Consider the following 20,948-nt stretch of genomic DNA (forward strand, 5'->3'; position numbering starts at 1 on the left):
ATTTGGGGTCAGAGTTTGAATTCCAGAGGGCCATGGAAGTGTCATGCTCAGTCATGGTATCAGAGGAGTAGGTGTATCACTCTGCAGTGCCCTCTACAATAATAAGCTAGTGACAGAGTCAACTGCCACCTGGGGAGTTAAAAAAACAACACTCTCAAGCAGCTGGTTCCAATTAATCAATCCTCTCTGAAGCTGCTGGGAGTGAGAGGGGTCTGGAGTCTTTACAAGCCAAACCCTGCTCATTCCACAAAGGAAAAGGAGAGGCAACACCCAAGAAGCTTGTGTGCTGAAGGACTAGTGTTAAGGAGGAAACAGTTTCAGGAGGGGGCAGGAAGAGAGAGAATCACCTTGGGAAAAAGGTACTGAGTTTGGGGAGAGGTGGGCATGGGCTGGGGGCTGCCTTTCTAGGCAACTTTGGACTTGCCTGAGAGGTAACTTGTGGGGAAATAGGACTAAAGACTTTGGGTGTAGATGATAAACTGAACGCTGAACCATTTTCTTTTTTTGAACCATGATAGCTAGATAGAGCTAGAGTGGGTATGCTTACCCAAGCTGCAACTGTGCCTTTAATTGCTGTGTAGACATAATCCTGCTGGTGTAAATCTAGTTTTTGTATACTTCCATAGCCCCATTACTGCAGTATGTGAGCACATGGCAGTCTCTAATGTATTTATCCCTCACAACACTCCTGGCTGGCAGGGCAGTGCTTTTATCCACCTTTCACAAGAGAGGACTGCTGTATGCAGACTTAGGCCCAGACTTGTTAAGGTATTTAGGGGCTGCTATGCTCAGCATTGCCCTGCCTAACTGATTTAGGTGCCTAAATCCAATCAACAATTGATGGGTCTGGGTATAGGTGACTTGCCCAAGGTCACATGGGAGCCAGTGGCAGAGTAGGGAAGTGAACCCAGATCTACTGAGCCCCCATGCAGTGCCTTAGCCACATGATCATCTGTTCTTTCCATGCTATGCTGCTATTCTTATCTGTGTTGCAACACTGTTGACCCCAAACTGATTACAACAGAGCCTCAGACTGGGTAATTGGAGCATAAGCAGAGCCTACAGTTGTATCCTATTGTGCTGTGTATTGCACTGCCACTTTGCCAATAGACTGTCCTCTGTGGCTTTCATTTCTTGCTGGTCAAGTGTTCTCAACATTCTCATCGCAGCAGCTGTGCTGGTTTTAGGGCCTTGAGAATTAAGCTTTGCATCACTGAGGTTATTTCCAGGTCTTTGCATTATCTGCAAATCACTATCTTCCCCCTCCTCCGATTACTTCTCTAACAATCCTATCTTTAATTAAACTGTCTGGACTTGCTCCTCCATCAGTTCCTTTTGTTGATAATTTTGTGGGCACACTAAGACTGACACTTTCATCTGAACTTCTGTAGTTCATGTGAGAAAAAACACCTTTCCCCTGGCTGGCCATTCTGTTTTCCTGCAGCGAGGGCAAGGTGAGGGGTTGCAGCATTGTGGTACCAACCTAATCACCCATTGCCTCAGCTTCTGGTTAGAGAAGGAACAGGGATGTGATATTGGGTATGTTTCTCAAAACCCCAGCTCCTGGAGTCCTGTAAATCTGGGAGACTCTCAGCTTCCATTTTGAAGAGCAGAGTATGTTTCTAGTCCTTATGGTTGCAGGGAGAAGCTTGAAAATGTGACCTCACGGGTTTAAAAGCCAAAAGATAAATAAAAATCCAGATTTTTTTTTTTAAAGGCAGCCCTGCAAGCCTGATGTTGCTGTTCCTACCTGCACATGATGTTCACTCTGGGCCAAATCAATCCCTGGCATAGCCGGATTGACTTCAGTAGTTACACGAGGAGTGAGTCATGCCCTCTGACAAAGGCTTTTTTTCCCCCCCTCCTTTCAGTTCCTGAGCTATGGTGCTAGCACAAAACACGTTCTCTGAGCAGCTGCAGTTCCAAACACCCCATATTGGTCCAACTGAGATCTCGTCAAGACACTTATGTTCAAGAATAAATAGCTCAGCGTAGGAGCCTTAGGCAGTGAAGGGGTCTTGAAAGGAAATAGGGCTGAACCAAAGGGAAAACTCAACAGAGTTTGTTTATAATCCTGTAACAAAGGAGGGGAGGGGGGAGGAATCTTTGTGCAGAATAGACTGGAGGAAGCAAAGAGCTGGAAATAAAGCATTTTCCCTACCCCTTTATCCTTAAATAAAAAGCTTCAGAACAAAGCCTCTGTACAGACCAGAATTAGCCCTTTTGCAGTTAAACAGAAAGCAACCAGCTAGTGCTGGCCTCATGCCGACGGCCCTTTGGCGCTGTGCTTTCAAAGCATCCAAACGCAGTGTATGAGTGGCCACCTTACCAAAGCATCAGTTCACCGTTGGAGGGCAGAAGGGTGCCTTTCCTAGCTATCTGTGGTACTTATATGGGCCCTATTATGGTAAACTGAAGTCCCAGTCTAGTGGTCTAACTCCAAATCTTTCCTTTCCTTTTTCTTTTCCACAATGCTTAATGGCTGGAGAGTTGGATACCTTCTAAATGTGGGGTGAGGGTGGAGAAGTCTGGTGGCAAATTTTATACCGAGGGTATTTTAAAAAGCAAATAGGCTATTGATAAAGAGGAGAGAAGGACTGGGATTGTTGCCAACTCTCACAATTTTTATTGAGTCTTGCAATAGTTGTTTTTTTCCTTAAAGCCCCAGTTCCTGGAGTCATGTGACTGTGAGAATTGCAGCTTTCACTTAAAAAAGAAAAACAAGGGGCAGATCCTTGGTGTAAATCCTATGACAATTTATACCAGCTGAGGATTTTCTCCCAAGTGTCTACTCTTCCTGGCTTTGAAGAAAAGCGTGAAAATGCAAACCCTCAAGGCTTTTTAAAAAACAAACAAACAAAACCATACCCCAAAATACTAGTTTTAAAATCTCATGATTTGGGGGCATAACACACAATGTTTGACTGCTTGGGATTGGTGGTGCTTGGGATTGTTATCTGTCTTCTAAAGTGCATGGGAATTATGTGAGTACAGCACAGATTTCCCCAGCCCTTTGCATAGCCTGTCCTGTAGCTTGTCCTGGATTCACAACTGTTGGCCTTGGTTCTCGGCTCCTTTGTTTCTTTAGCTCTCATACTTGGATGCCAAGTGAGCGCATGCACCAACTGAGTGTAGAGGTCTTCTCTGTCACACTAATAACCAATTATCACGGACAGGAATAGGCTTAAGATTTTAACTCCTTTTCAGGATTCAATTAAGTACACAGGTGCCTGGGCCTGGGCCTCACTTCTGAACAGTCTGAATTCTCTCTCCTAAACCCTTCAAATCCAAAATAAAGCAATAACTAACTGCAGCTCAACTTCTGTGCTGGCAAGAAGAAACTGAAATTCCTTTTGTACCCAAGGGCAGTCCAGCTGCTTGCTGTTCCCTGTATTTATGGAACTTTATATCATTTTCTCATAGCTGTCAGTTTCAAGGGATTTTTAAGTTTTATTAGTGATTGGTTCTTAGGGTATGTCTACACTGCAATAAAACACCTGCAGCTGGCCCATGTCCGCTGACTGGGGCTTGGGCTGCAGACTATAAAACTGTAGTGTAGATGTGCAGGCTCGAGCCTGGAATCTGGGACCCCATGAGTGGCTCCCTGTTTGAACTTGCCTACTCCAGGAAGGCAGTTGTGGGTCAGTGCCCAGAGCTGGGATTCAGGACACCTGGATTCTATCTCTTACACAGTCAGTAGATGAAGGGTGGGGTAGGGGCTAGGTGGCTAGCCTTGAACTTGGATTAAATTCCTTGCTCTCACATCCAGTTGTGTGACCTTACACATGTCACTTAGCCTCTCTGAGCCTTGGCTCCTTAGCTGTAAAATGGGGATAATAGTGCTTCCCTGTCTCCCAGGGGTACAGCTTGTGAGGCTCAGATACCGTGCTAACAGGGGGCCATAGAAGCTCCTTGGGCCAGTCAGTTGGCTGCTCTGGGGATCAGTTTCCCCATCTCTAAAACAAGGATGAAAATAATACCCACTTTTCAAAGTGTTTGGAAATCTGCAATCATTATATAAGTACCAAGCATTTAATTCTTTCTAGGGGTGGATCTCAGCACTGCAGCCAGGAGCGGCTCTAGCTTTTTTGCCACCCCAAGCACAGCAGGCAGGCTGCCTTCGGTGGCGCACCTGCGGGAGGTCCACCAGTCCCACAGCTTCGGCGTACCCGCAGCCGAATCTGTGGGACCGATGGATCTCCCGCAGGCAAGCCGCCAAAGGCTACCTGACTGCCGCCCTCGCAGGGACCGGCAGGGCGCCCCCCGCGGCTTGCCTCCCCAGGCACGTGCTTGAAGCGTTGGTGCCTGGAGCCACCGCTGACTTCAGCCATTGAGATTGTGGCTCCATTACGCTAGATGTTGTGTGTCCACAGAGTAAGACAGTCCCTGCCCTTAGGAGTTGGCAATTTAGTAGTCAAGACAGATGAAGGCAATACTGTATTATGACCCCTGCATTTCAAATCGGAAACTGAGGCAGAGAGGAAGCAATTTGGCTGATGTCACATGAAGTCTGTTGCTGAGCTGGGACTTGCACCAAGATCACCTGTTTACTAGACAAGTGCATTAAATACAAGCCCATCCCTCTTCTTGAAGCCAGAAGCTGCTACAGGCTGATCAGACTTTTGGAAACTTATTTAGTTCCCTTGACTACAGTTCTATAAAATCCTTGAGGTTACCAGGAGCATTTGAACAAGGTGCCTTTTAAGAAGGCCAGGGTGGACTAAATAGATGCTAATTTAGTTACACTTACGAATAACTAACTCCCCAGCTCCTATAAGCCAGGATACCTTGTGGGTCCCAAGTCAACCCTGCAAAAACAGGAGGAGAACGTTAATTGAAAAAGAGGGCACAGCTGCTAGCAGAAGAGAGGATTTGTTTCTTTTATGGTTCTATTAAGATAATGCTAGAAATGGCGCCTTGGCTGTTATAACAGATTCTTATTTAAATCTCTCCCTCCTTTAAATAAAGGGAATATGACTCCTTTGCAATGTTTTTCAATGAGCGTAGGAATTTTTTGCGTATTGTAATTGATTTATTTTGTAATGCAATATTGTCTAACATTCACAGACTCATTTGACTAAATTATTCATCAGCATTTTTTTTTAAATAATGCAGCAATGTTCTCTTGCAAATTCCACTTTCATTTCTTGCTTCTTGGGCTGGGGATGGAAACTAATATGCAGAGGGGAAGGGGAGTAAATCTGTCTTGTCTTGCTCCAAGTTAACTGCAGTGTTGTAGCTATCATGGTCCCACACAGAAGAAGAGGAGAGCTCTGTATAGCTTGAAAGCTTGTCTCTTTTGTTAACAGAAACTGTTCCACTCAAAGGTATTCCCTCACCCACTGTGTCTTGCTCCAAGTTCAGAATGACTTACCAGCTGTGGGATTTAAGATTAATTAGGCAATTACTAGAACCCATATTTAGGGTCTGATCTAATGGCACCACTCCCACTATCCTTGCTGTGTGGTGGAGTATTTGGGGGGCTCCTTTTCCCAACAAACTCGGGGCAAAATCTGGCCCCTTTGAGGTTAGTGGCAAATCTTCCACTGACTTCAGTGGAGCAGGATTTGGCCCCATGGAGTTTGTGTTCTCTTGCTTATGCCATTGTGACTCCACTGGCTTCAGCAGAGTTACTCCTCTGGCTGAGAGCCTTGAAAGCAGCAGGAGAATCTGGCGACGGGAGTCCTTTTGTCTGAAGAGAAATGTAAAACCACGGCCCTGCTATTGCTGACCCCTGGAAGAGCTGAGACTGCATGAGGTAGGCAAGAGTGAGGAAACTAAAATCCGGGCAATGACTTCCCACCCCTACCTATCGTTAATACTGGCTGGGATTTTCAAAGGTGCCTATGAAAGTTATGTGCCTGATTCTTTGAAAGTGGATGGGATTTTAGAGTGGGAGGGTCAAAAGCACCTACGTGACCATTGGGGATTAGGAACTTTTGAAAATCCTCCCCACTGGGTGTCTAACTCTCTTGGGATCATCTGAAATTCTGTCCTGTTAATTCTTAGACTCAGCTAGGGATCAGGGTTCTGAAACACTGCAGCTGAAGCTCCAGCAGCTACTTGTAAAACTCCAGCAAAAATAATTGGATTCTATTCATTCCCTCTGGGGCACCTGGCATTGGCTGCTGTCAGAAGACAGGATATTGGGCTGGATGGACCTTTGGTCTGACCCACTGTGGCCATTCTTATTCTAGGCAGGTACTTTTCCTGCCCTTATCACATCATACATGAGCATCTCCCAGTTGTGCATTAAGCAATGCGACTAACATCTGTCATGTGTTTCATTCCATCTCCTCCTTTCATAGGGGGAGAACTGTGTGTGCAGTTAAGTGTTTTGTTTTTGTGGACTTTTTTTTAGTGTGTGCGCACTACTCTGTGTGTTCATTAGAGAAGGCCAAGTCAGAACTATGCCATGCATTTGGAGGCGAAGGTGGTGAGTGAGATCTGTGATGATCCTTAGTTCCTGAGGGAGTTTGTTCCATGGTATTGAAGCAGCACTAGACAAAGCTGTCTCCTGCACAATTCTCCCTGTTCTGTGGAGCCCCTTCAATAAACAGTGGGAGGAGAGCTTGAGAAGAGGCATAGAGATGGATTTTTCAAAGCAGAGTTATGAGAAATGCTTTCTTTCTGGCTCTTTTGAATTTGCATAGTGTTAGAAATCCCAGTGGCAAATTAAAGGAAGGGAACAAGGTGTTTTGCCTTTGATTCAAAGAACTACGTTTGTTTTTTTTCAATTTTATTTGAAGTAAATAGAGAGCAAGATTTGTTTCTGAATTTGTTTAGTTTAAGGGAGGGTGAAAATCTTGCTCCAACTGAAGATGGGACATTGTATCTTCCGCTTTCCAGTTAGGGACTGCATGTGACTTGAGCATCTAGTGTTAAAGGGAGGAATGGACAGGGCCCCATGCGCTTAGAAAATGGGCAAAACACACTAGTCTTTCATTAAAGATGTGTTCTCTCTCTCGCTCTCTCTGCATGCGCTACAAAGAAAGCGTGCAGAGCTCTCACTTAATTTGCATTCCTGTGTAGCAGTTACTGTTTTCAAGTCCCAGGATGTGATGCTGATGAAAGACAGTTAATTCAATTTCTACACAGAAATTGATTAATGGACTGGATTAAAATAAATCCCTGGTGTCCTGGGTCCATGCAAAGCATGCCAATTCCACTTTATCTCCCAGGTCCCTCCTTCTCGCCTGACACTTTGACAATGTGTTTGGGAGAAAGAAAAGAAAAGGGATCGAAAGGAAGTTTTTAAAGAAGAGGAGGAGAGATGAACACTGGCAGATTAATGATAAAATACATCTCTATATTTAGTTAGCTTGATTAATATTTTAAAAATAATTTCCTGTTGCCTATATACTAATCTTGGATTTGTTCTAGCTACTTCCAGTGGATTTTCAGAAAGGGTATTTAATATGCATTTGCAAGAGACCGAGTTCAGGGACTTGGGAACAGAGGACAGCTACTCTTTGCTGACACTCTGGGTACGTCTCCGCTGCATGGCTAGCAATAGCAACATACATGTGGCAGTATGGACTTCAGCATGAGCTATACAAGCATGCCACAGACTCTGCATAACTACTCCCGTTGCTAAAGGTAGTGCCACCATAGCCACACTGCTAATTTGAGATGTGCTACTGCAGGCAAAGCTAGCCTGGGCACATCTCAAATTAGCAAGTTGCAGCCACTCCTTGGATTTCAGTCTAGAGATACTCGACATTTGTGGTTTAAATCCAGCCCCAGTTGGGGAATAGTGACAGACCATCCCTTTTGGAGGTCCATATAATTGATGGTTTCAATCCAATACCTTGAACAGCTGTCCACATCACACAAGCCCCCCCCCCCACTGTAACAATTATCTATCTTTGTGGGGAGTTTCTGCAGGGATGCCAAGAAATGAATGGGCCAGTGAGAATGACCCGCTTGGTGGCAGTATGTTGGCAGAGCAACACATGACAGAAACTTGCCCTACTGCTGCTCATGCTGAACTCTATTTCAACTAAGCCACATGCTTAGGTCTTAACACACCTAAACAGGACAACCCACCTGCGTGGATACAGCTATACCAGTATGAAGGTTCTTAGATGGGAATCAATTTAGACCAGTATAGGGAGGGGAATAAGTGATACAACTATACTGGTATAGCTGCATCCACTTTAGTGTTTGTACTGGTATAACTACTGCTGTTTAAAAAACCATGCCCCTAAATAGAATAGCAAAGGGTGTAGTAGGATAGAAAGGCTGGTCCAGTGGCTGAGATGCTAGCCTGGAATATGGGATACCTGCCTTTAACTCTCTTCTGTCACTGACTTTTCTGTGTGCCCTTAGTCAAGTCATTTAATCTCTCTCTGCCTCAGTTCCCCATTTGTACAATAGGGATAATAGCACCCCCATGCCTCACAGAGGTCTTGTGAGGACACATTTGTAGGCATAGTTTGATGTCTATATTTGGGGGGTGGGGCAGCTCCAGTTAGGCCAATTGGCTGTGTGTGTGTGTGTGTGTGGGGGGGCAAATTCCATGCCTGCCTGATGCTTGCAGTTTTGGGGGCAATGCCCCTCCCTGCCTCCTCCTCCCCCCCAACTACACCAATGGATATATATGATGGTAGATATAATAGGGCCATACGTACCTAGCTAAATGTGTATCAGCAGATCTGGGGGAAGGTGGCGGGCTGGACTAGCGGGGCGGGGGGAGGGCTGCAGGACCCTAGTGAGGTGCCTCAGTAGAACTGGCTGGGGCTTCTGCCAACTGGGATTGTAGTACATTGGCAGAGCTGAGTGGGGAGCTTGGCATCAGAATGGCAAGTAGGGTTTGATGGCTGAGACTGAGGTGCCTGACATCACCTCTCTTGACCCTACTTTGACAAGCCTTAAAATTCACCCGTGACTTCTAAGTACTGGAACCTAAGAGGTGAGCCAGGATGGGAAGCAGTGACAAGCTGATCTGGCTGAGTTTCTCCAGACCTTGTTGGGATCTGTCCCTTTACCAGCACAGTGTCATGGTGGTCAGGTCGGCTCTCCCCAAAATTTGATAAAGTCATCAAGAAAAGCCCTCAACCAGTGTCTTGAAGATGTAAACGTATTAGGGACTCCACCTCTTCCAGAGACCAAAAGGGTTAAATCATTCAGGATGATGGGGTGGGGTGAATTGCTTTCAATAAAATGCTTCTCATATACTTTTCAGCTACACAAGCCAAAGTGCTACAGATTCTTTTTAACCTGTCTCTTGGACGGATCTGCTCTCTTTGCTCCTCTTAGCTTTTGGGCCATGCAACCCTGGAGGAAAGGCCTCTGCTCCCAATCTCTTCCTCGCTTCCTGCATGAGCACATCCTTGTGGGCTTGCTCTGATCTGCTCACAGCGCCGCTTTGCATACAGAAAATCACTGGGCATGAGCAATTTGTCAGCTGAAAGGGGCTTGAAATAGAACATATGTGGTACATCTTGCATTCAAATTCAGCAGGCTTCTTGCATAGCCCATTGTGCCTTCTCTAACAAACACCACAGAGCTGTTTGTGCGTGGCCTAGATTTTCAATCACCTCTTTGATTCCTTAGCAGAAGTATTGTGTGTTGCTGTGTTTCATGTACAGCAGGGTACCAGGTACCCAGGTGTGCTGCTGCTTTCTTCTAATGCACGGCACTTCGAGGCAGCTATTACGCACTCGAACAGATGGCAAGGGCTTTTACTGCTAAACCGGTACTGCAATTTCAGCCTTCTAGGGTGCTCTCCAAACCACAGAATTGTAGCCAATGAGGAAGATGCTAAGGATCTGGTTTCAGTAATATTCTGCTGTTGAGGCTGTAGGGCATCATTCTTTGAGTCTGTCTTGAAGAAAAAATTCACCATTTATGGGCGACTATTTGATAATAAACTCTTGCTTTCCAAGTGCTAGCATAATAGTGACTTCTCACATGATCGCTGTTGAAGGTATCTGTGCCTCACCAGGATTTTGTAGTGACCAAAGTAGAGAGACATACCTCCCAGGATCCATCCCAGGTGTCCCAGTGAGCCCAGGTTATGCTGGGACAGGACTTTGGGGTCTTGCTCAAGGGCTGGGTGGAAATCCATGCAGTGCAGGTATAAGCCGCACACCTCTTGGGTGTGGGGTTCTGTCCACTTGTAACACCGACAGACCCCGCTTGTTAGCGGGCAGGATTGAACCTGGGACCTCCGGAGCTAAATGCGTGAGCCTCTACTGCATGAGCTAAAAGCCGTATGGCTGTTAGCTAAGGCTGTAGAGCAGACTCATTAAACTCTCTTTAAGTGGTCTCTGTGCCACTAGGTGGGACAGAACACCACACCCAGGAGGTGTGTGGGTTACATAGGCATGATCAATAAGGAGTTGCATATCTTGAGTCTGATTATCTTGGGAGTTTGATAAGGCTGGATGGAAACAAAGTATTCTTTTTTTGGGGGGGGAGCTGAGGTTTTGAATGTCTTTGTTCTACACTGGAACATACACAGACACACACTCCAGAGCTCCCACATCCCAGATGAGTGCTCTAATCACCAGGCTATTTGCTGGACTTTGGTTTTGACTAGAAATTGCATTCTGGACCTGAGAAACCTTCACAACAAACCAGCATTTCTGGGTTGGGGCAGGGGAATGGAGGGGTGGGTGGAAGTAAACAGAACTTCCGACCAGCTCTAGAGTTTGCACATGAGCCTTGTTTGTCCCATCACCTCAGTGGGTGTTACCCTGGAGTAAGAGCCAACCGCAGGGAGATCAGGGTTTGGCCTGGTGAGGTGAACTCAGTGGGAGTTTTGTTGAGTAATGAGAGAAGGGACTGCAGGGTTTCTGGTTATTATAACTTGACTGAAATGGGATTCTGAAGCTTCTGCTGTGCTAAAATCTAGACATCCTCTCTGCAGTCCTTAACTGGGCAAATTGCCAAAGAATTGCATGAGTAAGGCTATGTAAGATTTGGCATAAAACATTAAATAAGGACCTGAAATACCACAGTGAGTGGAATAGGGTAAGAACCTAGGTTAGGGTTAGCCCACTGAGGATTCTTTGTGCGTAAGGACTCCAAATGACATGAAATATAAATGAATCCCATGATGATGGCTTATTGAGTTTTGGATGGCAGTCATGCATGCAATGCTGCCCTGAGAGTCCCAGGGCCACTTTGTGCAGTCATTCATATCCATACCAAGTGAATATGAAGTGTCACCATTCTGGCCTGGTAGCATGTTACATCTGCTTTGCATTTCCATTGGGTTGGCAAATGACTGCATACTGTGCAGGAGAGTCAGGCCCACTGAGTACTGCTGGGTACCTAGTGTGGTGATCTGTGATCACTCAGCGCTTATGGTGCTTGCAAGAGCTCTGCTTTATCGGTGTCCGGCTCTAGCTAGCGGAGTATAGCAAGATCTTCTCGGTGTACTGTCTGGACTTTGTCGGCCCTTTAAAGGTACAGTCCCCAATCCAGCATTCAGGATGCGTCTACGCTGCAATCTGCGGTGTGCTTGCAACTTTGGTAGTCGCACCCGTGCTAAAAATAACCGTGCGGGTGCAGTGGCACAAGCTGCATTAAAGGTTGTACAGACCCGCTGGGGACTCTACTCTAGGTATGTACTTGCATTGCTTGCCTGTGCCACAGTGTCTTCACTGCTATCTTCATCTGTGCTATGCTAGCATGGGTGTGTCTGCCTAACAATCCCCCCAGGTTGCTGTATAGACAGACCCTCCAATGTCTTGAGCCAGGTCTTGCTATTTGCACGCCAAGGGATGAAGGAGCTTATTTTGGTAACATAGTGTATCTGTAGGAGCTTCATGAGCTGACCTGTCTCCACAGCTCCTTGCTGGCTCTCTCTCGCAGCAGTGTTAGATTGCTCTCTGCATTCAGCCCACCTCGCCATAGTGAGGTTCTCACCAGGGATGTGCTTTTCTGGAAAATTTGAGGAAGCCACTTGGCAATTTTTTTTCCTCTCTGACTGCATGTTTTACCCTCATTAAATGCACTTGGGGGACAAAGTGGTGCCAGAGCCCCTGTTTAGGGTCAAATATTCCACACAAAAGCTGAGGGGAAGGGATAGCTCAGTGGTTTGAGCACTGGCCTGCTAAACCGAGGGTTGTAAGTTCAATCCTTGAGGGGGCCACTTGGGGATCTGGGGCAAAATCAGTACTAGTGAAGACAGAGGGTAGGCCTTGATGACCCTTCAGGGTCCCTTCCTGTTCTAGGAGATAGGTATATCTCCATTATTAAATAAAAAAAAAAAAAAAGCTGTCAGCTTCTGAAAAATATATACCCCCTCTTCTTTCCCTCCCCCCCCTTCTGGTTGAACTAAACAATCTATTCTAAACATCTAGTCTTGACCTAAACTGCAGGTGGTGGAGTGGCTGGCTTCCCAGTGAGTGAGAGTGTCTGTTGCAGACCAGGAAGCTCAGATGAGAGGAGCAAATCCTTCAGTTCTTTTCTAGCTAAATGGTTCCACTTGCCTTGGTCACCAATCCCTGTTCCATTTCTCCCTCTCACATTCTAAAGAGAGCTTCCTCCTTTCCCCTATTTTTAAATGTTCAGCATTATTTTAACATGGGAAACAGGCGACTGGCAGCCCCCAGGCATGAGGCAAAATGACGTCCGCTGCCCTGCTGCTGTTAAGGAATAATTCTGAAACAAGTGGGAGTTGGCTTTCAAAAGCAGAAAGCTCCCAACAGTAACTCTTGTTTCCTGGAAGCTAATTGAATTTAAAGGCACTGTGGAAAGCGGGGAGGAAAATGAGCATGAGGGAGAGTGAACAGAAGCAATTTTCCCTTAGAGTGAGGGGTAGCAAGCTGATACAAAGGAACCCATTACGGAAGGCTTGCTTTTGTGAGCTATACCCAGATGATCCTAGCCAGTGGCCTTTACCCTAGGCTTCCGAGGAAGGCAACCCCCCTATTTACCCCCCTCCCCCCTGCAAAAAAAACCCACAAGGGCCCTTACCTTCTCACCTGGGGGAAATTCCCTCCTGATCCTGAATCTTTCTATTACAGTAGCACCCAGAGGCTTTGTGCTAGGCGGCATTGTGCTAGGTAACGTTCACACACCTAGCAAGAGACAGTCCCTGGCCCGGAGAGCATGCTATCGAAATAAAGACCACGAAAGGTTGGTAAATATTGTCATCCCCATTTTACAGTTAGGAAACTGAACCCCACATTAAATATTTGCCCAAGGTCTCACACCATTTGTGCAGAGCTGGGAAACGAATCCAGACTGTTCCACATCTGTGCTTTAATCCTGAAGCCAATGCTATAGCCAGCCATCAAATGCTGTGATTCATGTGCTCATGTACACATACTTGTGCTAGCACAAGTAGAAATCATGTAACTACAGTAGCACGGCAGAGCCACGCAGAGTAAAACACTCACTGTTTTCAGCTAGGTACTGTCACAGCTACGCTGCTATCTTAGGCTCACGCTAGGTCTCATGCTGGTATGTGTACACAGATGGGAATTGCACCCCTCACTCATACTGCAGACATAGGTCATAATATCTGTCTTTATGCCATGCCTGGACCATTGCTACCAATGCTGGACTGCTAACAGTCTGACTGTTTTTCAGCCACTTTGTCCCTTTCAAACCATTTAGCACCCTTTTGTCCTTGGATTCCAAAACAAAGGTACCATCCGACAGAGCCATGTGTCTGACAGGCTGTCAGAGCCAGCCAGGCCTTCATTTTAATCTGAGGGTTGTCTTTATTTTTTTTATGTTTGACTGGAAATTAGATTGAGGTGATTTCAGCTAAAATGGCTTTTATTGAAGCTTTCAGGAAACGTAAATGTCATCAGCCCTGTCAAAAAGAGACGCAGGAGAAAATAACAGGGCTAAACACAACCAGAGACTTGCACAGGGGCTGCACAAACTTGGTAATAGCTTTGCTTTTATGGGTCCTTTACATGGGTTTGTGTATGTATGAAGCCTGGGTTCTCTTCAGCTCTGCCAGAGACTTGCTGTGTGAACCTTGGTCAAATGACTTAGGGTACGTCTCCACTACCTGCCGGATCGGCGGGTAGCAATCGATTTCTCGGAGTTTGATATATCGCGTCTCATCTAGACGCGATATATCAAACCCCGAACGTGCTCCCGTCGACTCCGGAACTCCACCGGAGCGAGTGGCGGTAGTGGAGTCGACGGGGGAGCCGCAGACGTTGATCCCGCGCCGTGAGGACGGGTAAGTAATTCGAGCTAAGATACTTCGACTTCAGCTACGCTATTCACGTAGCTGAAGTTGCGTACCTTAGATCGACCCGCCCCCCTCCCCAGTGTAGACCAGGCCTTAGGCTTTTAAAAGATATCAGACACTCATTGCCTCCCATGGTTCTCACTGAAAGTGGCTGCATGAGCATCTGATGCTTCATCTCTCTGCCACAGTTGCCCTTCTGTAAACTGGGGATGATACTGTGTTTTTTCTCACCCTTTGTCTCATAGACTTTTCAGGACTGGGCCTCTTACTCTGGGTTTCTACAGCACCTAGCACAATGGGGCTGTTCTCAGTGGGGCACGTAGGTGTTACTGTAATACAAATAATGACATAGTGACAGATAACAGGCCAGATCCATGGAGCTACAGAGATGTACACTAGTGGGTGATCTGTACCAAAGACGAGACAGCAGATGTGAAATTCAGGGGTAGATTTTTTTTTTTCACTTTTCTTCATCCCACCTGTGACCCAACAACTTCTCAAATTTCCTTTCAGGTGACTTTGGTCTTGGAGGTCAAAAGCAACCAAGTCTGGTCAGCTGCTTTGCTTTGTCTGTTTCCAGTGGACAGAATTGAAAAGTGGAGACATGACCTTCAGAGAACACAATTATTATTTTTTTAAAAAAATCATGAGGATGTTTGTCCACCCAGCTGCACCTGAGCAGCTTAAATTTCTACATGGATTTGTGGATGGATTCATTTTAAAGGAATTGTAAAGTGCACAGAGTTATTGTACAAACCAGGTCTAATAAGCATGTAATTAACTACCCTGGAGTTAAATGTAATTGCTCTCTAAACACACCACCATTTTTACACATCCCTGTAGGTCACCTGGAAACTAGATTTGAAGCTGTCAACTGGTTTAAAGATTAGTCACAATGTAAGCTGAGGTTTCTAACTTTCCCATAAGGCTCCAATTTAGGAGACAGAAATAGCTCAAGAGTTGCCCTCTGATTTACCCTGAGCAACAGACTAAAGTTACAATGTAATTACAACGTTAGCCTTTCAAACAAATGCAATGCCAGGTCTGCATTGGCATGGAATGTTTGGTTTACTTTTTTTAGTACATTTCTTTCTCTTCCTTTCTGAAATAAATGGGACCTAGGTACTTTTGAGAATCCCACGAGGCACCTATCTGAATCTCTAAGTGCCTGAATACCTCTGAAAATCTGTCCCTATGTGCCCATGTCACTTGTGAGAATGGGATTTAGGCTCTTAATGCACTCTTGGGATTTTTACCCCGTGACTTCTTGCTTATATTGGCAAGTACCATCACAATCTTGAAACAGAAATAAGGCTGCCATTGCGAATCCAGTATGGGTCTGTGGTGACCACATGGTACCTGTCTGGTGGCCTATGTAAAAAGAGTGTGATAGAGTCTGTTCTTTAGGGGACAGGTAACCATATCTCAAACCCATCCATTATGATTGGTGCTGTTGAGGAGTCTGGCCACATTCGCAAAGTTCTTCCCTACCCCTTAGGTGTGGTCTCCCTGGAGCAGGGTTTAGCTCCCAAATTGCAGAAGCTTTCTGTACCGTTGCTGTGGTTAGACTTGTTCTCTGCAGAGGACTAGTCTCCAGAGCATGCAGTGTGGCCCGTCTCACCAGCATGACATGCACAAAGGAGAAAGAAAGTTTCCTTACAACTCAAAGTGGCAAAGTGCCAGTCAGTGCTGAGAGGAAACCCCTGGTGGGGACACTTTACCCCTGCCTATGCTTTCTCCTCTATGCTGTACATGTGACTTCTTAGCCATCTTTATTGCAGGTTAGCAGCATTTCACAGATGGCGTCAGATGGGCACAGGCTGATGTTTCCTTTGCCTCCATGCACTCTGGCTCTCCGTGGACTTTGGGGAGCTCTTGCATTCAATCTCAGCATGTACATCCTGAAGGTATCATGGGATTTCATTTTTGCCTACCTGCTAGTAGCCAGAAACGATGTCCAAGCAGTTCTCCTTCCTGCTGCGGCAGCAAGCCAAGGATTGGGAAGCTCGGGAGTTCCCCTCTGAATTCTGTCCCATTAGCTAAGTCTCCAGCCTAGTTTCTGGAACTGCCTTGTAGTGCTGTTTTACTGTGTCAGCAATGCTGCAATTTGCCGGCAGAGAGACACATCCAGCAAGTAACACTTATATCTTTATTATAAGAGGAGTACTGTCTATGTTCAGAAATACATGATGCAGCTGTATAACAAACTCATCCCTTTTTAATGTCAATGGGGATTTCAACCAGGAACAAGTGGGGCTCACGTTAAAGCTGGGGAAGTACCCATAATGGGCAGCTTTCTCTGTCTTGGCTACGGCTCTATTGCTCAGCCTTGGTGGGGATTCTGTTCTGTTAATGTAGCATGCCCTTTAATGAGGATTAACTGGAGCTGCTTACATATAATTGGGCATCACCTCTAAATACCTTACTAGGACTTCAGAACAACCCCAGAAAAGACTGGCCTGGAGAGTCTATTCCAGGTTTTACACAGAGCCCAGTGCTTGCTGGGACAGGACTTTGGGAGTTTAGGGTGAAATTATCCCACGATTGAACGAATCCTCAGGTTTGCATGGGAATGCCAGTGCATGCAATGGACACATGATTAATCCAGCTCATACTTATTATATAAGCCATTACTGAGTCTTGGTGTGTCAATTTTAAGGAGCTTCCTGGAACCCAGCACATAGCACCTGTTATCTGCAATAGAGGGGTGATGAAGGGGCATGTGTGGAGGGGGTTAAAGAGGCGGGCACTTCTAACACTTTATCCTAGGGTGACCAGACGTCTCGATTTTATAGGGACAGTCCAGATATTTGGGGCTTTTTTTAATATGGCCTCCTATTACCCTCCACTCCCTGTCCCGATTTTTCACACTTGCTATCTGCTCTCCCTACTTTATCCATTGTAGCAGGTTAATTCAATCCAAGAAGTAAGGTGGCAAGGGATCCTTAATTGATAAAAGGAACAGTACTGACTGCCCCTGGAAAAAGAAGAAAGTCCTGGGGCTGCCATAGGAGTGAGGCCAGGCTGGAATGTGACTTCACTGGGTGAGGCACCATTGCCAAGCAGAGAGGTTTTACCCCTTGTCTTTACTTAAAAGGGTTTGCCAGTATAACTGTACCAGAACACCCCCTTCCCCTCCTTCCAGTGGAGAGGTGACTTACACCAGCAAATCAGGCCTATATAGTTCCCAGAATAAGCTATGCCAGTAAAAGGTCTTTGCTGGCAAAGCTGAGTTAGGCCTGTGTTCTCTCCCCACCCTCCTAACAGACACAGCTAAGCTGCTAAACTTTTTAGTGCAGACCAGGGCTTGTTTAGTGTATTTGCTACAGAGGTTCTTGTGTGGATTTTCTAATGTGCGCACATGTGGTCGTGCCAATGGGAGAGTGTTCAGATGTGTGAGCCGTGCGCATCTGAGTGCAAATGGATGAGGGCAAGTGTGAGACTCCCAGTGCAGACCAGTCTGATGATGTGGGTATTGCACGTGTGTGCATACACACTGCCCAGTGGTGTCTCTGCTTCTTTCACCACTTTGTTTTTGCTGTAGCTGGGATTGATCTGTTATTTCCTCGGCAGTCGCGTGAGCAGTTATGTTGGAGCTTAGGGAGGATTACTACAAACTGAGGAGAAATATTGATGTGGTCTCAGATGCAGCAGCCAGCTAATTTGTGGCTAAAAGCACTGATGCGGTGGATACCAGGGCTCAGCCTGGCTGTTTGAAGGGAGGTGGGGGTGGCTTTTGGAAGAATACGCAGCCCTGATCTTTCACTGCTAATGGAGCAGGTCAGAGAGCGCAGAGTGTGAGCTCCCTTCTAACACATGGGATGTTGTCCTTTAAATCCTGACAGCCACAGACTCCTGAGTATTTAGAACGAAGGATAGAACTGGAGAGCCTGACAAATAAGGTCCAGTTACAGCAGTAGTCCGCTCATGGTCTCATCTGGAGCTCATTGAAGTCAATGGAAGACTTTCCTATTTTATTTTATTTTTTTTAGACAGGCTTTGGATCAGGCCCTTAATGGATAAATGCCAATGCCTGCACACAATGGAGGTGGATGGAGACTGAGGGTTGGTGGCTGTAGGGTGGGATGAGCTTCGGCCATCTCTCCTTACTGGGAACACTACCCAGGGCCTGTAAAATCTTAGATAAGTCCCCTTCCACTTCTTGACAAGACCTCTGGAACCACCTAAAGAGACAGTCTCCCCTGAGAGAATCCATGCAGGGTTTCACAGGGTCACTATTGTGTTGGGCTCTACAGAGGCACAACAAAGATGGTCCCTGTGTGGAACCGCTTCCAATCTAAGCAAAAGTGTTTGTGTATTAGGGATGGGACTGTTATCTCCTTCCAGCCCCAAACAAACCTTTCTGTGATAGTGGCTGATGTGAGAGGCAGGTATTATTATTATTCAGGTTCTTATTCTGCCTTCATTATCATAGCCCTGGCTGGGATGATCTAGCTGGTGTTGGTCCTGCTTTGAGCAGGGGGTTGGACTAGATGACCACCTGAGGTCTCTTCCAACCCTAATCTTCTATGATCGCATCTGAGCATCTTCCAGCATTGCGTTAAGCACTGTGACTAACATCTAGCTCAGTTTCCTTTGCTCATCTGGATCATACACAGGCATAGAAGAGGTTGAAGCTCAACTACAATATATTTTTGGGGGTGGTGCGCAACCTGGGGGTGGAGGAGGCTGAACTGGGTTTCAGTCCTGATGTGCAGTGGACCTGGTGTGCTGCTACTGTAAATCACAGCCACAGAAACGCCTGGGCTCCTTACACTAGTGGCTTAGACACACTTCAGCTATACCACTGCTGAACTATGGGTACTGATTTTGCTAGAGTTATTGCACTCTAGGAGAAGAGACCAGAGCCTTTATGTGCCCCTAGTCTCAAGCCAGAGACCTTGTCTTTTACATGTGAAGCCATCTGTACATCCATGGCACTCTGGCTATGATAACAACAATAATAATAATAATGGGCTTTGGGTACATCCCCCTGGAAAGCAGGCACTTGTACAATCATGGGTAATTCATGTGGAGTGCAGTTCCTGATGTCAATAGATACAATTTCACATTTGCTGAGAAGTATTTATTACAGGGAAGAGTTGAGGTACATGAGGAGCTTATGAGCACTTCAACTGCATTCTGCCTCCTCTTTTGCCACTCACTCCTTTCCCAGAATAAAATGAAATCTATTTGATTAGTCCAATTTTTGTACACAACTCTTTGCACAATTAGTGAATAATGTTTTGAGAGTACAAGCTAATTGCCTGCTCCATCCTTGTCCTGTAAGGCTTTTTGCTTTCATTTGTGTCACTAATTTGTATTACAACCCCAGGGGAAAAAACAGTCCTGTGACGACTGAACACATGCTGCTATCTTCCTTAGGGCAGGAAATTTCATCCTTGGTCACTTTCTTATCTCCTCAAATGTGGTTGGGTTCATGGCATCTAACCTTTAACTGTTGGGGTCTGGTCAACTTACAGGCAGTGGGATGGATTCAGAAAGTCAACGAGGAATTAGCCTGATGTCCTCATCCTGCAAGGTGCTGGATTCCTCCAGGGATATAACCACTCTCATCTCCTATTAAATTCACTGGGGTTCTTATTTTCCACTCCCTTGCCCTTCGTCGTCATTCACATATATGTAAAATAGATGTAAAATTATTATTTGTATTGATGTATCCTCTAAAGGCCCTAACTCGCATCCAGAACCTATGGTGGCAGGGATTGTACAAACTGGTTAGAGACACTTCCTGCTCCAAATACCAAAGAAAAATAAGAGGAAACAAAGTCACAAAGCAGGTTAAGAGTAGGACCCTGCTCTCCAAAGATCAAGGTTTCATGCTCTGTCTCCGGATCCAGTGTGTCTCAGGAAAGCATGACAATGGCACATTACACCCCCTCTGAACTCCTTTTGCATTGGTGTAAATGTTCACAGGAGGTTCAGGCCAGACAATGGAGAACTAGATCCTGGAACAGTAGTACATACAAATAGATGTCGCTCTCTGTTTCTGCTTTGTAGTGACCTGAGTGACACATTGCTGTCAGAGAATGCCAATGATTCTGCCCCGTCTATTGGAATGTATACACTGCCTTGCATTGCTGGAAGTCCAAGCACAGCAACATTGCTTGAGTGCCTGGGAACCAGACAGTGAAAGGGGCTAGAAACACGGCAATGAAGCTGGGCAGGCTGAGTTGTGTTGTTGCAGTCCAATGACATGCAAAAAAGCAGGCAGGCCACACACAGGGTGAGATGTAAATCAGTTTTATTAGCCAGAGGTTAGTTGGCTCAGGGATGTTTAAACAAAAATGATCCAGGTGGAGAAGTCCAAAGGGCAGTTAGGCACCCAACTTCCATTGAAAGTAAAGGGAACTGGGCACCCAACTGGCACTGACTTTCAGTGGCAGTTCGACACTTAACTCCCCTTTGTGTCATTGAAATTCTCCCTGCCACTCACCCCTGGCTTTTTATCTTGAGAATGTCCCTGTAAAAGTCACTCCGCACAGAGCAGCCTGACTAAATTGTATCCCTGGCAGTGCCATTTGTCCGAGACGTCACTGGGACTAGGGCACAGCTAGTGTGTCAGATGACATTTCAGCTCACGCTGTCCATGACAGCAGCTTCCCTGGCCCTTGTGCTGCTGGCATTTGCAGTGTTAGCCTGACCTTCAGGGACCCAGTTTCCACACAGGCCTGGCGAAAGCAATTTGTCCCCCTGGCCTAACTCCCTTCTGTGGCCAGTGGTTCGGCCTCAAAAGAAGAGTTCCTCAGAACAG

General features: G+C 46.1%; 1 long non-coding RNA gene across 1 annotated transcript; it reads left to right on the forward strand.

Moving 5' to 3' along the window:
- The first annotated feature begins 209 nt into the window (after positions 1–209).
- On the forward strand, positions 210–14,809 carry LOC120399402. Its single transcript, XR_005595133.1, has 3 exons — positions 210–359; positions 12,984–13,095; positions 14,687–14,809. It is a non-coding gene; the product is annotated as an uncharacterized LOC120399402 (long non-coding RNA).
- The last annotated feature ends 6,139 nt before the right edge of the window (positions 14,810–20,948 follow it).

This window comes from Mauremys reevesii, linkage group 2 (genome assembly GCF_016161935.1).
Source record: "Mauremys reevesii isolate NIE-2019 linkage group 2, ASM1616193v1, whole genome shotgun sequence".
Classification (NCBI taxonomy): Eukaryota; Metazoa; Chordata; order Testudines; family Geoemydidae; genus Mauremys; species Mauremys reevesii.